The 15,702-nt window shown below is 35.1% G+C and overlaps 2 long non-coding RNA genes across 2 annotated transcripts; one reads left to right on the top strand and one right to left on the bottom strand.

Moving 5' to 3' along the window:
* Positions 1-1,957: 1,957 nt before the first annotated feature.
* Positions 1,958-3,864, top strand: LOC127553122 (uncharacterized). Its single transcript, XR_007951667.1, has 2 exons — positions 1,958-2,965; positions 3,698-3,864. It is a non-coding gene; the product is annotated as an uncharacterized LOC127553122 (long non-coding RNA).
* A 7,839-nt stretch (positions 3,865-11,703) lies between these two features.
* LOC127557759 (uncharacterized) lies at positions 11,704-12,915 on the bottom strand. Its single transcript, XR_007952620.1, has 2 exons — positions 12,603-12,915; positions 11,704-12,026 (listed from the first exon to the last, which is right to left on the bottom strand). It is a non-coding gene; the product is annotated as an uncharacterized LOC127557759 (long non-coding RNA).
* Between the last annotated feature and the right edge of the window lie 2,787 nt (positions 12,916-15,702).

Raw genomic sequence — 15,702 nt, 5'->3', positions numbered from 1 at the left:
TAATGTTAATATATTGTTTTCTAAGTCAATACATGCTTACAGGAATCATTATGTGCTGGTCTAAACCAAACCAATGGGTAGTTAAGTAGTGTAGTGGATAGCATGCCAGGCCTTGAGTCAGTAGGAACTGAATTCAAATCTGTCCTCTGACACCTACTAGTTGTGTGACCGTGGACAAGAGTCTCTGGGTCTGTTTGCCTGCCTTAGTTTTGTCAGCTGTAAAATGAAGTGAAGAAAAATATGACAAATCACTCCAGTACCTTTGCCAAGAAAAGCCCAAATGGGGTCATGGGGAGTTGGACGTGAGTCAACTGAAATGATGAACCAAATCGACAGAAGTTGAGGTAAAAGAGAGGAACAGCAAGATTTAGAGATATTTAAGACAAAATGGTGGTCAGTCCAGTCTCCTCATTCCTTTCCCTTGCCCCAACCATTGCCCCAAGCTTTCCATACCAGGATCTTTCTTCCTATGGAAGCTGATACTCAGAAAAAAATCTGCATGAAGTCATTCACACAGTTGTTCCTGGGTGTGCTATGTATGGAAGGGTGATGAAGGGATAATTAATTCCTGAGACTAAAGGAATTGGACTATCATTGGGGAGTTTTAGGTTCCTCCACGCAGAGGGATCCAGGCAAAGAGGATATTTCTCTGGCCTGAAATTACACTCTTGAAAACAGCAGGCTGCCCTGCCCCAGAGTCCAGGGCAAATGAATGCTATATATATTGCTATCTTATTAATTATCATGTTAGAGATCAGTTAGGAATCAGGTGTTAAAACTGGAGGGAGGAGAGCCACATGGGAAGAAATCAGAATCATGGGATCTAAGAGCTGGAAGGGACCTCAGAAGTCAACCATTTCATTATATTTGAGTAGAAACCCTGGATCTCTAACAATCTAACAAGATCCATCTTCTATTTTGGAGACCTTCAGGAATGATCTCTTGCTGTTCCTTGCTGGTCCTTTTGTCCCTGGTCATTTTTCTGACTCTCTCCCGTACCTGGAATGTTCTCCTCATCTAGACTTCCTACTTTTCCTGGTTCCCTTCAAGTCTCATTGAAAGGATTCTTAAGCCTTTCTCAGAACTCCTTAATTTTAATGCCTTTCTCTCTGAGATTGTTACTAATTTAACTAACAGTATTTTATTTGTACATAGTATATGTTTGTTTGTACATTGTCTCTTTCCCTATTGCCATTAAAGTATAAGTTCCTTGAGATCGGGGACTTTTTTTGGAGTCTTTTTTTTGTATAGCCAGATCTTAGCATAGTTTTTGGCTAACAGTAGATGCTTTACAGATACTAGTTGACTAACTTGGGGAGATCATTACTTTTTGCAAATGCCTTTTTCCCCTTTATTTCTGTCTTCTAAGCTTTTCCTTCCTCCTAAGCTTCTGAGTTTTCCTCCATTATCCAACTTTTCTCATTTTCTCATAACCTGTGATCTATACTCAGAATCTTATAGACCAATTCATTATTAATTTTCTATTATTTATAACACAACATGCCTCTGACACTGCACTGGGCAAGTTAACTAATTTGATCATTGCCCCAGATAACTCTCTAAGACTTTGTTTTCTATTGATGTGATCCTGGTCAAGTCAGTTTAACCCCCTCTGGGGAGGGTCAATTTCCTCAAAAATTTCTTCCAAATTAAGGAATTTAACTCTTCTAACACTATATCTCTGAGCTTGAGTTGTAAAAGTAGGTCATGATCTGTAGTGGTTCTTATGTATGACAGTGATAAGCAGGTTCTCTTTGTCTTTGTGTTTCTTTATCTTTCCTTTTCTCTGAATCTGTGTCTCTTTTTGTCTCTGCTTCTGTTTTTCTGTTTCTCTCTCTCTCTGTTTCTCTTACACACACACACACACACACACACACACACCCACCATACTGGGCACTCAAGGTCCTAGGAATGTAAAAAAAGTAGCATATAATATATAGTAACTTGGGAGGGAGAGAGTACAAAGCCTTGGTAAAGAGGGAGGATCAAGAAAGATCTAGCATGAAGTTAGAACCAGAGTTATGGATCTAGGGAATCAGAATCATGAGGCTGAAAGGAACTTGGGAGTTACTTTTGTTGCTTTAGATTAAGGTAGTTCTTAACTCTAGACAGGTGAAATATCTTTACATGCTCATTATGAACTGCTTCCCAGAAGTTAAAAAAAATGAAATGCACTTCTACTCCTGTAAGGCATCCTGGGCTACATAATTTCCCCTCCTCTCTGCTGACTTTAGCTGCTTCTTCTGTCAAATGAGGTTTTGGAATCACTAGTCTCTAAAATCCTCTAGATTTAGAAAGGACCTCAACCCAAACTGCAGAGAGATTAAAAAAAAGTCACATAAAAAGGAAATGATGGAAGTTGGAGTTGAATGTGGCTCCTCTGGCTTTTAAGCCAGTGGAAAGATAATGGACCCAAGAATCACGCATCCTGAAGGCTTTGCCCACTGAACTGTGAAAACACAACTTTGCTGTTCAACTCTGCTGGAGCTCATGGCTTATCAGTTTTCATTTTTGAGAAAGGTAGTTCCTTAGCCACAGAGAGTCCTCAGAAGTGATTTTTCCAATTTGTATAGCATTTCTACATGTTTCTGCCTCTCCATAACCTCCCTCTCAAAGGACAGCTCCCTCTTACTACCTCAGCTGTCATATCCCTGGAGTCATTATGACAAAGCTAAAGGAGCTCCCAAATCATAGCAGCCAGCCATATATAAAGGGAGAGCCCTGTCAGATTGGGCTGCTTTACACCAACAAATTTGTGAGGGGGTGGTAAGGAAAACTGGGGCAGCAGAGGAAGCCTCCCCTTCGACAAGGACTTCATCACAGAACAATGAAGTAAAGATGCCAAGTTTCAGAGACTACATGTTCGGCTATCCCTCTAATAATGAGAACTCTACTCAGAAAAAACATTTATCTCTCTGGGGGGGGAAAGTTAAAAGACATCGGAAAAGAAAAATAGGAAGGCAAGGTATTGACTACAGTTTTTGACTAAAGAGAGGATCTCAGGAAAGAGAGGGTTCTGAACCTTTGTTTGGTAAAATTAGTTGGTTGCCAATATTTGGCCCCATCTGGCAGCATCCAGTGTTTATTGGAAGATGATACCCTCTCCACCTCTATATCCTTTCACCCCTTCCTGGAAAGGGAATTGGATAGCTTACTTTCCTTTCATTTAACCCTCTTTTTCCATTCCACAAACTCTCCACTACCAAACTATTGGCTCATAATATAAACTTTGCTCAATGTTTTATTAGAAATGAATAATTTTCCTAATTATAGGAAAACTTTTTCCAAAGTCATTCCATTGCAATATAAAATAAGAATTAAGAATATTCTTTTACCTTTATAGGTATTTATAGGATCAAATGATATGATGTATATAAAGAATTTTGTAAATGGCCGTTTGAAATATGTGAGCTTTGATCAGATTACAGGAGAGAGGTTTGTATCCTTCCTCCACCTAGTTTTAGATTGCAGACTGTGATAGCTGATTTAAGAGGGAAGCTTATTTTTGAATCCTTATGTAGAATAGAATTATGTAGGTGATGGTGTAAGTGTAGGTCTCATTTCTGAGAAGAATGAGTGTTCTGAGATGTCCTGATGATTGATTGGGCTGACTTGGAAGCTCATAAGTTGGACAGATTCATTATCAGGTCCATCACAAATTTTCTTAAATTTTCTTTTTTTCTTTTTGAATCCTCAGTATGAACTTAAGAGTCTCTAAGAAGTCCTTCAATAGCAACCTGTTAGAATCCGCTCTTCTCCATATGTTGTTTTCTTCAGGTGTCTACAAACAACCGGAAACCACCATGATCATCTGCTTTCCACCTCACCATTTTCTGTAAATAAACTTGCCTTCCCCTCCCTGTCTTTGTGTGTCAAGTTGTGGATTATTTGGAGGGGTTGGAGTGGGACAAATGGTTTTTCAGAGTCAGAATGACTTTTTCATCCTCAGTTTGACTGAGAAGTAATAGTAGGATATTTCACACACATTTTATGTCATATGAAAAAAAATCATGATACGCATACATCATAATATGATGAGTTTTCAAAACCATAGTCTTTAATTTCATTTGATCTTAGAGAATCTCTTGAGTAAAATGGTGTGCTACAAGTTTATTCTTATTCCCATTTAACTGAATATGAAAGTGACATACAAGCTCACATATCCAGCAAAGTGGTGTCAAAGGAGTTGAAAAAACTGGCTGCTTCAACCCCTCCTTATTTCCACTACTGCTACATGTACACCATGAACGGATCAGCAAAAGGATTTTGAATCTAAGTCAACATCAGTCCAGGTGGTGGCCACTCTCACTATATCACATCCCAACTGCCTTATAGTCGTTAAACACTACTTTTAAGTCAAGAATAAAGATAATTTTTACTAAAACAATTACTTAGTCTCCTATGTGCTAGTGGTTTTATGGGGAAATTAATCTAACGATGAATAATGAACAAGATCTTACCTGCCTGGAATGAAACTTTACAGCCTAGTGGAAAATGGGAAGATAAAAGAAAGGGTTAGGTTGGGGCAAGATGATAGAAGCTTTACTTGAATGTACTACGTAAGAAATTTGGACTTAAACAATTTGGTGGCAAGATTTTTGTAAGGAAGGGTGTGGATAGGAAATGACAGGACTTCAGAGTTATTGATATTTATTAGTACAGTGGCTAAAAAGTCATAAGCCCCCTACCAAAATTTGTCTTTAAACAGAGGAAAGAATTCTAAGCAAATTTTAACAAAATGGAACATTATAAGATAAGCCCTAGATAACCTGAGATAAGCTGATACCTGAGATATACTCTTATAAATAGTCATATATTAATAGTAGAATAGTGGACAAATTTGGAGAATGTGGATGGAAAGGCATATGCATGAAGGGAAACTCCTTAAAGGTGTATGTATATATATATGTGTGTTTATACATTATACATATATGTACACAATATATGTATAAACACATTATAAACATATGTAGTTTGTACATGTTTATAGGACTGCTGCAGGATGCTGCTGATTTTAATGTGATTTGATTCTCAGTGAATCAAAGCAGGGTCTGTCTGCTCCTTCCTATTCTCATAATCTATGCTACATATGTTATTTGACTTGGCTAGATGTACCATTTAAAGTAAAGTCTGCCGTGGCAATATTGAATATCAGAACAATTAAATAATTTATATGGATTGCTCTATTACTAATAAACTTGCCTCACTAAGGCATGTCATTTTGATTATAGACCCATTATTGAACATTTTTGGTAAATGAGATTAAATCTATTTTCTTTTTGAAAGGTTTATCCTTATCTTACATTTTTACATCACAGTTATTTCCTAATGTTACTACCTCAACTTTTCCTGAACAGATATTCATAGAACAATCTCCTTTATAACAACAACAAAAAAAAAACAGTTTAAACAAAATCAATAGGCACAGTGTGCATTTAATAGCATATGAAATATTTCTCAGCTATATACCATAGGTATCCCCCAATCTTCCCATGGAAATACATTATTTTATTTTCTTTTTAAAATAACTTTTATTGATACCTTTTATTTTTTTACATCACCATAATTTCTCCCAGTATTCCTTCTCCTTCCTCAGGGAGTTATCTCATATAACAAATATTATTTTTAAAAGTGTATGTATATATATATATATATATTTATACCCCCCCCAGCAAAACTAATCATTGAATTTGAAAAAAATACATTTAATATACTGTAAAACTCATGAACCTCCCCTCCCACATCTGTAAAGGATTGTAAAGGCACATTTCTCATTTCTTTTCCCTAGGAACACACTTGTTCTTTGCAGTTTTCCAACACTTTTGAGTTTTTAAACAGTATTTTTTTACATTTACTTTGCTATAAGTTATTTTGAAAATTGTTTTCTCAGCTCTGCTTGCTTCATTATATATCAGATCATTATAATATCTTTCATCAAATTTACTCATTAAATTTATTGTTTTTATAGGAAAGTGAGTTTTCTTGAAGTTTGTGATCAAAAGTTTTATGACCACAGTTTGACTATTCTCCATTTGATGGACGTCCATTTTGTTTCCAATTCTTTGTTACAACAAAAGTTCTGCTGTAACTCTTTTGGTGTGTTTATGAGACTTTCTTCTTATCATTGAACTCTTTGGGATATAAGCCTACTAATAGAATTTCTGGGTCAAAGGTAATAGAGAAATGTGGAGAAGAGCAGATTCTACCAGCTTATTACTGGAGGACTTCTTAAAAAATGAAGTGTTATCTTGGATGTACCTACTTAATTACCTATTGCCTCCTCCATTAAACTGTGAGTTCCTGGAGGACATTCACCATTTCAGTCTGTCCTTGTCCCACACTTGGTATCAATATATCTGGCACATTAGTAAGTAAGCACTTAATAAAGAAATGGTTTTGACTTAAATATTCTTAGCTATTAAGAACTTGTTGAGTCTTTTCACTCAACAAAGGTTTTCTTAACAGAGATGGTTTGATTTGCCATTTCCTTTTCCAGCTCATTTTACCAATGAGGGAACTGAGACAAACAGGATTAAATGACTTTCTCAGGATCATACAGCTAACTAATGTGTCTAAAGCCAGATTTAAATTGTAGAGTTTTTCTGACTTCCAAGCCTTGATGCTCATTTATTATACTACCTACCTGCCTTCATCTTTTTTAGCTTTCCATCCTCGACTAGAAAGTCTCTTCAGCTCTTCTCAATCCTTCTTTTTAGTCAATAATTGTGGTAGACACCCTTTTCTTAGTCTAACTGCTGTACCAATATGGGATCATTTCCTGAGAGACAAGCCTTCAAGCTCTTAGAACTTCTCTATTAACTACTAAACTCTGAACTCAACTGAAATTTTCTTTTACAGCTGTTGCTATCTACCATGAGTTCTCAGTTCAACTGTCACTTTCACATGTTCAGAAATACATGTTATTTCTTTGTTTATTCTCCAGAACTCTTATTTCTTCATCTGGAGAAGTTCAGTGACAACCATGAGTAAATACATGGTTTATTAATCATCTCCTCCCTTCTATCAAAATTTAACCCATAAACTCTCTGCTAGTTAGAAAAACTGAAAGACAACAATAATGAAAAATATCATGTCTTCTAAGACCTTGCTATAGATTTCTCTATAAGAAAACTAGTGAAAGTGATATAATTTAGACTCTACAATGCCTTTCTGAGAAGTCTGTCAGAAGTGGATGAATAAGAAATATATACTATTTATGATGAATGGGAAATCAATTCTATCTGGTAAATTTCCAAGAAAATTCACCTGTTTTAGTGGATTTCTTTCAAAATCACCTCATAAATTAATGAAAATAGCTTGGATCTCAAATTCAATGTTTAAAAATAAAATCACAAAATCAAATTAAATGGAGCAGCCACCTAGTTGCCCCAAACTTGGAGATCTTTAAACAGAAATTAGGTAGCTATTTGTGAGGTATAGAATTCTTTTTTATGTAATAATGGTTGTTATAGATGATTACCCCTGAAGTTTACTTTTGATTCTCAAATTCTATGATTCTGTGATAAATTAAAACCATCAAAACCTGCCATAAGTATAATTAAAAAATAATTTTATCACGAATTTCAAGAACATATGCTTATATATGCAAAGTAATATGATAATTAGAATATATTCATATATAGGAATAAATATATGAATATATTCTAATATAAAATTATAACATAAGCAATGGATTTCTATTATGCCCAACTTATTAAAAAAAACTGTAGTAAATTTAACATAGCATACTGTCCTCCTCATCTATTCATTGCCTTTTTTATTTTTATTTATTTATTTTTTTTGCTAGATGTTATATTTGATTCACTGCTTTCTACTCTGTCAGGGTTAAAACATCCCAGGTATTTTACATATCACCTTCTCTCTACCTGAGATCCCCTTGTTGTTGATCCTTATTGGATCACATCTGGCCTTGTTGGTCAGGCAGCACTTATTAGACCTAAGTTAGGAGGACTTGAATTCAAATCCAACTTCAGACCATGAGCTTCATGCTTTACGCTGCTTACCTTCTGTTTATCTCAATTATCTCCACTGTAAATGGGAATAATAGCAGCACCTCTTATTTTTGTAAGGCTCAAGTGAGATAACATCCATAAAGCGCTTAGTGTACAGCACTTGGTACATAGGGACCACATAGATGTTTATTCCTTTCCCTCCATCTCCCTTCTTCAAGTCCCTCCACCCCTTCGAAGTTCCTCTTCCATTAAACTGCCAAGTTGATCTAAGCTTGACCATATCACACCCAGTTTCTCTCAATCTCCTATCTCCCATTCAATAAATTCCAGGGACTCTTTTTGTTTCTTCTAAGATCAAATACATAAATCTACTTTATGGCTTTTAAAGCTGACTCATTCCTATCTTCCCAGTCTTTTTTATATCTACCTATACCTCTTCTTTCCTTTCTTTCCTTCTTTCCTTACTTTATTCTTCCTTCCCTTCCTCTTTTCCTTCCTTCCACATACTCTCCCCACCTAGTGACTCTGGGCTTTATTTTGATTTTAAATTTTTTGTTATTCTTGATACAAGACACTCAATATCCCAAGATTCTGTATCTTCAGTGTCCTGCTGTCTCTTTTCCTCTTCATATCTGAATCTCTCTCCCTTTATGTCTTTCTCTCCTTGCCTCTGCCCACTTGACTTCCCTGGCTTTCTTTAAGTCTCAGCTAATATCTGACCTTCTATTTCTTGAAGCTTCTTCCTTCCCTTTGAGATAACTTCCAATTTATTTTGTAGATACACGATCACACACATATACATAATGTATATGCACATATACACACACTATATATATGCACACACATGTATATATACATATACACATAAAATGCACATATACATAGACAAATATATAGATATGTAGGTATATATCTATATCTATTTGTACGTATATTTGCATGCTATTTTTCCCCAATTAGAATAAGAGTTCCTTAAAGTCAAGTAGGTTTTTTTTTTTTTTTTGGCTTGTTTTATATTCCCAGTGGCTTAGTAGAAGCTTGACTACCTAAATAAATGCTTTGTTGATGTGCTCTATTCTATATATTAGTAAAATGTTTTATTGGTCCATTTTTCTTTTTTATCACCACACACTATTTATTCCTCCCTCCTCCTCACAAGAACGCCTCCCCCTTTCAAATAAAAGTAGTCCCCTTTTAGGAAATATGTAGCTTAGCAAAATCTTCCTCCTCCTCCTTCTCCATCTCATAAGCCTTTGCTGTGTCTGAAAATGCATGTCTCATTAAAGATCTTTTCATAGTCTTTCCTAAGAAAGGAAGGTGATGTCTACTTTGTTTATGAAGTCAACTGCAGGGGTGTTATGTGGAACAATAGTTAGAGCACAGGGTCTAGCGTTGGGTAGGCTCATCTTTCTGACTTCAAATCTAGCCTCAGACTCTACTAATTGTGTGACATGGGGCAAGTCACTTAATCCTGTTTGTTTTATCTGTAAAATGAGTTGGAGAAGGAAATGGAAAAATCACTTCATTATCTTTGCCAAGAAAACCCTCAAAAGTGTCACAAAGAGTGGGACACGACAGAATAACAATGAAATTAATTACATCGATCAAATTCTCAAATTTTTAAAAGTTATTTTCAAGAATTGCACATGTTTGACCTATTAGATTGCTGTTATCTAGGGGAGGGAGTAAGGAGGGAGGGAATGGAGGGAGAAAAATTTGGACACAAGATTCTGCAAAGGTGAATGTTGAAAACTATCTTTGCATGTATTTAGAAAAATAAAAAACCTTTTTACAAAGTTGATTTTTATTTACATTATTATTATATAAAAAAGAAATTATCCTGTGATTCTGCTCACTGCAGTCTGCCTGTTTATATTCTTGAGTTTCTCTGAAACTGTCCCTTTCTTCATTTCTTATGGTATAATAATTGCATATCATGTCATAATTTGGTCAGCCATGTTCCCCTGTTGATGACACTATTTTTTCTAGTTCTTTATAGTTATTTTAAGTATTTTAAGTACTTTTTATATGTTTGCATTTTTTTCCTTCTGAATTTTATTTTGAGGTATATATGTTCAGTAGTAGTGTAGTTGCTGGGTTATAGGGTACCATTTCTCATAACCTTTGAAAGTAAAAAGCTTCTCCTCTATCATTATCTCCTCCCATCACTTATTTGACCCATGGTAGAATTGCTTTTTTAGGGAGATTTTGTGCTAGCCAAATCCAACATAAGACACAAATATTGTTTTGCTCACACACATGATATTATAATACATATACTCACATGTATAAATATATAGGCATATATACATATATATGTATAGGAGTGTGTATGTGTGTTTGCGTAAATTACACTCAGGACTGTCTATCAAGAGAAGAATTCTTTCTGGTGATTTGACCTTCCCTGAATTTACCCTTAATCTTAGAGGGATCTTTGGAAATAGGGAAAGAAACAACACTAGCCTCCACATAAATGCTCCTGTGAGTTTTTTGGAACATAGGATACCATCAGGGTTAATAGGAGTTACAAGAAATTTTAAAATCTTAACTCAAGATAATATCTGGGACCACAGACTTCGAATTAGCACCAAACACAAGCAAGTCAAAAGAATAAAACACTTTTAATTAATCTAGCTTGGAGGCATTCTGGCTGGTTTTAAATTGGCTCCTTCTTAATAGTAGTTAGGTGTGTTGACTCATGCCTTTTGCTATTGGACTAAAGGAAGAGCTGTCACAGCGTGCCCTTGTTAAGGGAGGTAGTTGTCATCCTTCAGCTTGTTTCTAAAACCTGGAGTGCCTAAGGTTGTCATAATAGTCAATGTTTGTGAGATAGGAAACATTAGAGATACAATGAAAAGGTAGTGGGATCCCAGTTTTCCTCATCTGTAAAACAGGGGGTGGGAAATAAGACTATTTTGAGCTATTTTTTGAAATAATTTATAATCCTGGTGTGTCCCCACAGTTGCAATGTGCAAATTATATCAATATCACTTGAAATGGTGGGTCTTTCAGCACTGATTTTGAGGGTGTGAGTTACTACATGTTCAAAAGTCCTGCTGGCCACTCAATATATATATTCTATGTTCCTCTTTTTGCCTCATTGGCAAGTGTGGTATTTATTCCCCATTTTGTCATGGGATTGGGGGGAAGGAGAAGGAGAATCCTTTGTCATTTTACTAGTTATTTGATGTTTTAAAAATTATTTTCTATTTCCATCCTTAAACAGCTTGCTTTGTATGTATTTGTTTGCTTGTTGTCTTCCCCATTAAATTTGTAACTCCTTAAAGGCAAGACTTGTCTTTTCTCTCTGCTACCTCAGTGCTGGGCAAGTGTACCTTGTATATATAGTAGGCATTTAATAAATGTTTACTGAATTGAATAAAATTAATGCATGTCAGACTTTGGGTCCCATTGTACAAAATGGACGTGGATGCTTACATGGACCTGTCCATGATACAGAAGCAGACTAAAGGGAAGTATGGGCCTCTTAATCTCAGTAAAGCTAAACTCAGAAGCCAATTTTTCTATCTCCATGAGGTTTTAGAGACTTAAGGGGGTTGGGAGATTCTTTACATATGTTGGTTTCTAGTTATGAGACAATTCCTTTATGTGGAAGCATTTACTCTGGCTGTGAGTAATCTTATAGAGAAAAGGTTTAATCTGGAATTCTCCTTTTATCGGAAGGTTACTAAATTGGAAGAAATCAGTAAAACAAGAGGCAGAGAGAGTATTATTTTTATGTCTTTATTAGTAAGCTGACTGAACTCTAATGTAGGCAGGCTCCAGGGTCTTTTTTTTTTTGTCACCTTTCTATTGGTTGGCTTCTTTTATCTTGTTTCTGGTGGAACTTGAATTTCTTGATGGTCGTCTTTGGTCTTTGAATTGGATGATCTTTCAACATGATGGGGACTGGGGAGTTGAGCTCTTTTTTCGTGATGTTCATGGTGGTAAATGAAGGTGACATTCAAAAAATTCCTGGGCCCAAGAATAGGTGGATAAATGAAAGCGTTTATACTACTGCGGTATTGTAGGTGGTGCAGACACAGACATAGCCTGAAAAGGGAAATAAGGAGCAGAGTTTGTCCATCATGAAACTCAATTCTTAAATGGAAAAGACCTTCCCGGAAGGAGAATGGGTGAGGTCATACCTTTCAATCAGATCTATCTATCTATCTATCTATCTATCTATCTATCTATCTATCTACTTATTTATCCTACTATCTACTTATCTATATATCTAGTTATTTATCTATATCTTCCATAATACAATCAATGTGGAGAACCTCATGTAAAATGCTTTACCGATGTACATCTGAATTCTCTGTAATTTATATAAGTTAGCACAGCAACCTCTTACAAGACAGTATCCTTTACAAGAACCGGATCCTTTCATATTTACCCCTTTATTCAACATATTGAACCAGAATAATTGTAATATAGAGGAGGGGGGCAAGCAGAATATGGCTTCCCCTCTAATTTCCATATTAAAAATGTGTTCATCTAACCCCCATCTAATCCAACCTCATTTTATTCTTCAAACTGATACCTCTAGTCAAAGTATGCTTTGATTTAGAGAAAACAGGGGAGACAGTTATTCCTTAGACAGTTCACTTCATTTTGCAAACTTACCCCTCCACTTCATAAGTTGGTTTCAATTCTTCTTCCTGATGTTCCTTGTTTAAGGTCACTTTCTTTGCTTTTTAATGTATCCTCTTGGGCATTGTGCCATGTTTTCTCATGATTTATTTGTTGTTTGACTTATTATACCAGCAGTAGGCTCATTATCTTAGGGGAAAGGGGGAGCCAAACCTACAGGGGTACTAAACCTGATGTTACTGAGTCAGTGAATCAGGGAGGTCTCTCTCTAGCTATTTATAGGGCAAAGTTATTGCCCTGCCCAGTGATGGTTATGTTGTCATAGTACATCCCCCATTGTCCTGAATTTCTCATTTTTCCTGCTGTTTTGCCACTTAACCCTCTAGGTCAATATATGGTGTGAGATGAAGTTTTAAATTGTCTTGAAAACCCTGTAATATCATGAGTAACAGTGATATTAATAATAACGATAATAATCACTTCAATTTTATATAACTTTGAGACTTACATAAGGCTTTCACAGTCATTATTTTACTTGATACACAATATATTTATGAAGTAGGTTGTGTAGAAGTTGAGATTTAAACAAATAATGTGATTATCATCACACAAATATTAGTGATAGGACCAAGATGTCAATCTAGATGATTATAAAGTCTGTAAAAATGAAATACTCTGTAGTTTCAAAGATCTCTTCTGGTTTTTCTATCATCTAAGACATCTATACTCTTCCATGTATTTCTTGTGTTATTGTCTGTTTTTGTCTCTATTTCTGTCTCTGCCTTTTTCTCTCAACTCCTGGCAAATGGTTCTTTATACAAAGTTTTTTTTGACAATCTTTTTTCTTACTTTAAATTTATTAACATTTTGATAAATTTACTAGCTAGGTGCCACAGTGGATAAAGAATTTTTGACTTTCTTTTTGATACAATAAATCCTCCTTAACATTTAGATAAGCTGTTTTTCAAAGAGAAAATAGCTTGACTATTGTAATAGAGCATTGTGACCTTTAATTTTGGCATATGTTAATAAAAATTGATTGGCTTTTATAATTACCTGAGTCATATTGTCTCTCCATGTTGACTTTATTTACTTTGATGTAGTCATTGTGTATATTATTTCCTTGGCTCTACTTCCCATATTTCTCTTACTTCTTCACATTTGTCATTTTACTGTCCAGTTTTAGTCCATTATGCTTATATGTTATATAATGTGTTCATTTTCCAATCACTGGGCACATTTTTGGTTTTCAGAGATGTTCATGATCCCTGTTTTCATGAATAATGCTTCCAAGAGCATCTTTGTACTTTTTTTTTTCTTGTTTTCACTCACTTCCTTGGAGAATATACTCCAGTATTCCCAGTACTCAAAACCTTGCCTGACACATAGTAGGTGCTTAAAAAATGTTTATTGTGCTCTTGTGAGGAAACTATAGAAGGACTTCTTCTTGTCATTATACCATTGGTGCCTCTCTACCTCCCTGATCTATATACAGGAGAGATTCAAGTTGAATATTCAAAATGTATAAATGGTTTCCGGCTAATTGAGGATCTTGCCAATCTAAGAGCCAAAATCTTGGGACCAGAAATGCATCAGACTTCATTGTATCCCCTTACCTTGCTCAAGGTGGTTATTTCTGATGATAGAAATTTGTTTTCAGTTCATTGCCTCTTTATTCTCAGTCAAGTATTTATAAAGTGACTCCTATAAAATGGCAAACTTTCCTTTAAGTATTGGCAATACCAGAAGTAATGATGAAGCAATTCCTGCTCACAAGGGGAATACATGTCTTTCTTCCAGCTGGTGGGGTCCTTCTGTTGATCTCCAATACCCCTAATTTGGTAATATGGCTATTCCTGCATATTACTCTTGGATAAGGGATTCTCAACCCATTTTGTGTATTGTATTATACATTGTATACGCCTTAGTCTAGTGAAACTTATGGACTAACTAGTGCCACAGTGGATAAAGGATTGGATCTGGAGTCAGAATCCAATGTTTCTGCAATGCAATCTGAGGAAAGTAGAGCCAAGGAAATAATATACACAATGACTGTATCAAAGTAAATAAAGTCAACATGGAGACACAAAGTCTCTCTCAGTCACATTTCAGGTTTCTCTGCACTGTTTGTAAGATGTTTTGGGCTCCTAAAAGACATAACTTTTCTAGTAGTTTGCTGTCCTCTTCAACTATAAAATGGAAGTAACGAATCCATCTAAAGTCCAAAGTTTTTGTGAGAATTGAATGAGATAGTATTTGTAAAGTGCCTGACACATAGTGTTTTTAATAAATGACTGTCCTCCCTTATCCCCATGATATTTTTAATGCATATAATAAAGTATATTATAAAAGATTATACAATAAAAAGATAAAAGAATTATAAAGGAAACTAATATATTGAAATGTAGTTATATATTATAGTATATATTAATGTCATGTTTATGTATACATGTATACTTTTATGTATACAAATCATGTTTTATGTATATAAAATCCACTTTTATATGTATAAATAATAGTATATATGTTTTTATCATATTTATATAGAAATTTACAGATACATATATGTATTCATATGTACATACATGAATATTTATACAAATAATATACAACTGCACATATATATGTGTGTATGCGTGTGTAATTCATAGACCACCTACTACTTAAGCTCTTTATTCATTCCATGACTTTAAACATTAACCTTCTCAAGGATATTTGCAGCTCAAAAGAGATGAACATTTTAGGCTGAAGGATTCAAGCTCTAAGAATTTTTCTGGTTGTTGGACATGGGGAAAATCCAGGGGCCACTAGAATTACATCTCTAAGGTAACAGTTTTCTTTCTATGTGAAGACTGATTTAGGGGATGGAACAAAACTCTTTTCAGAGATGTGTTCAGCTACTCATTTTCTGTCCTGCTCATGCTTTTTTATGGGAGCTGACTGTCTTTTAGGAATCCAAAACATCTTAGAAACAGTGCAGAGAACCCTGAAATGTGACTGGAGAGACTTTGCCTCTCCATGTTGACTTTATTTTACTTTGATACAGTCATTGTGTATATTATTTCCTTGGCTCTACTTTCCTCATATTGCATCCCTTCCCGTATTTCTCTTAATTCTTCCCATTTGTCATTTT

Source organism: Antechinus flavipes, chromosome 3 (assembly GCF_016432865.1).
Source record: "Antechinus flavipes isolate AdamAnt ecotype Samford, QLD, Australia chromosome 3, AdamAnt_v2, whole genome shotgun sequence".
Lineage (NCBI taxonomy): Eukaryota > Metazoa > Chordata > Mammalia > Dasyuromorphia > Dasyuridae > Antechinus > Antechinus flavipes.
This window is presented reverse-complemented; position numbering and strand designations above follow the sequence as displayed.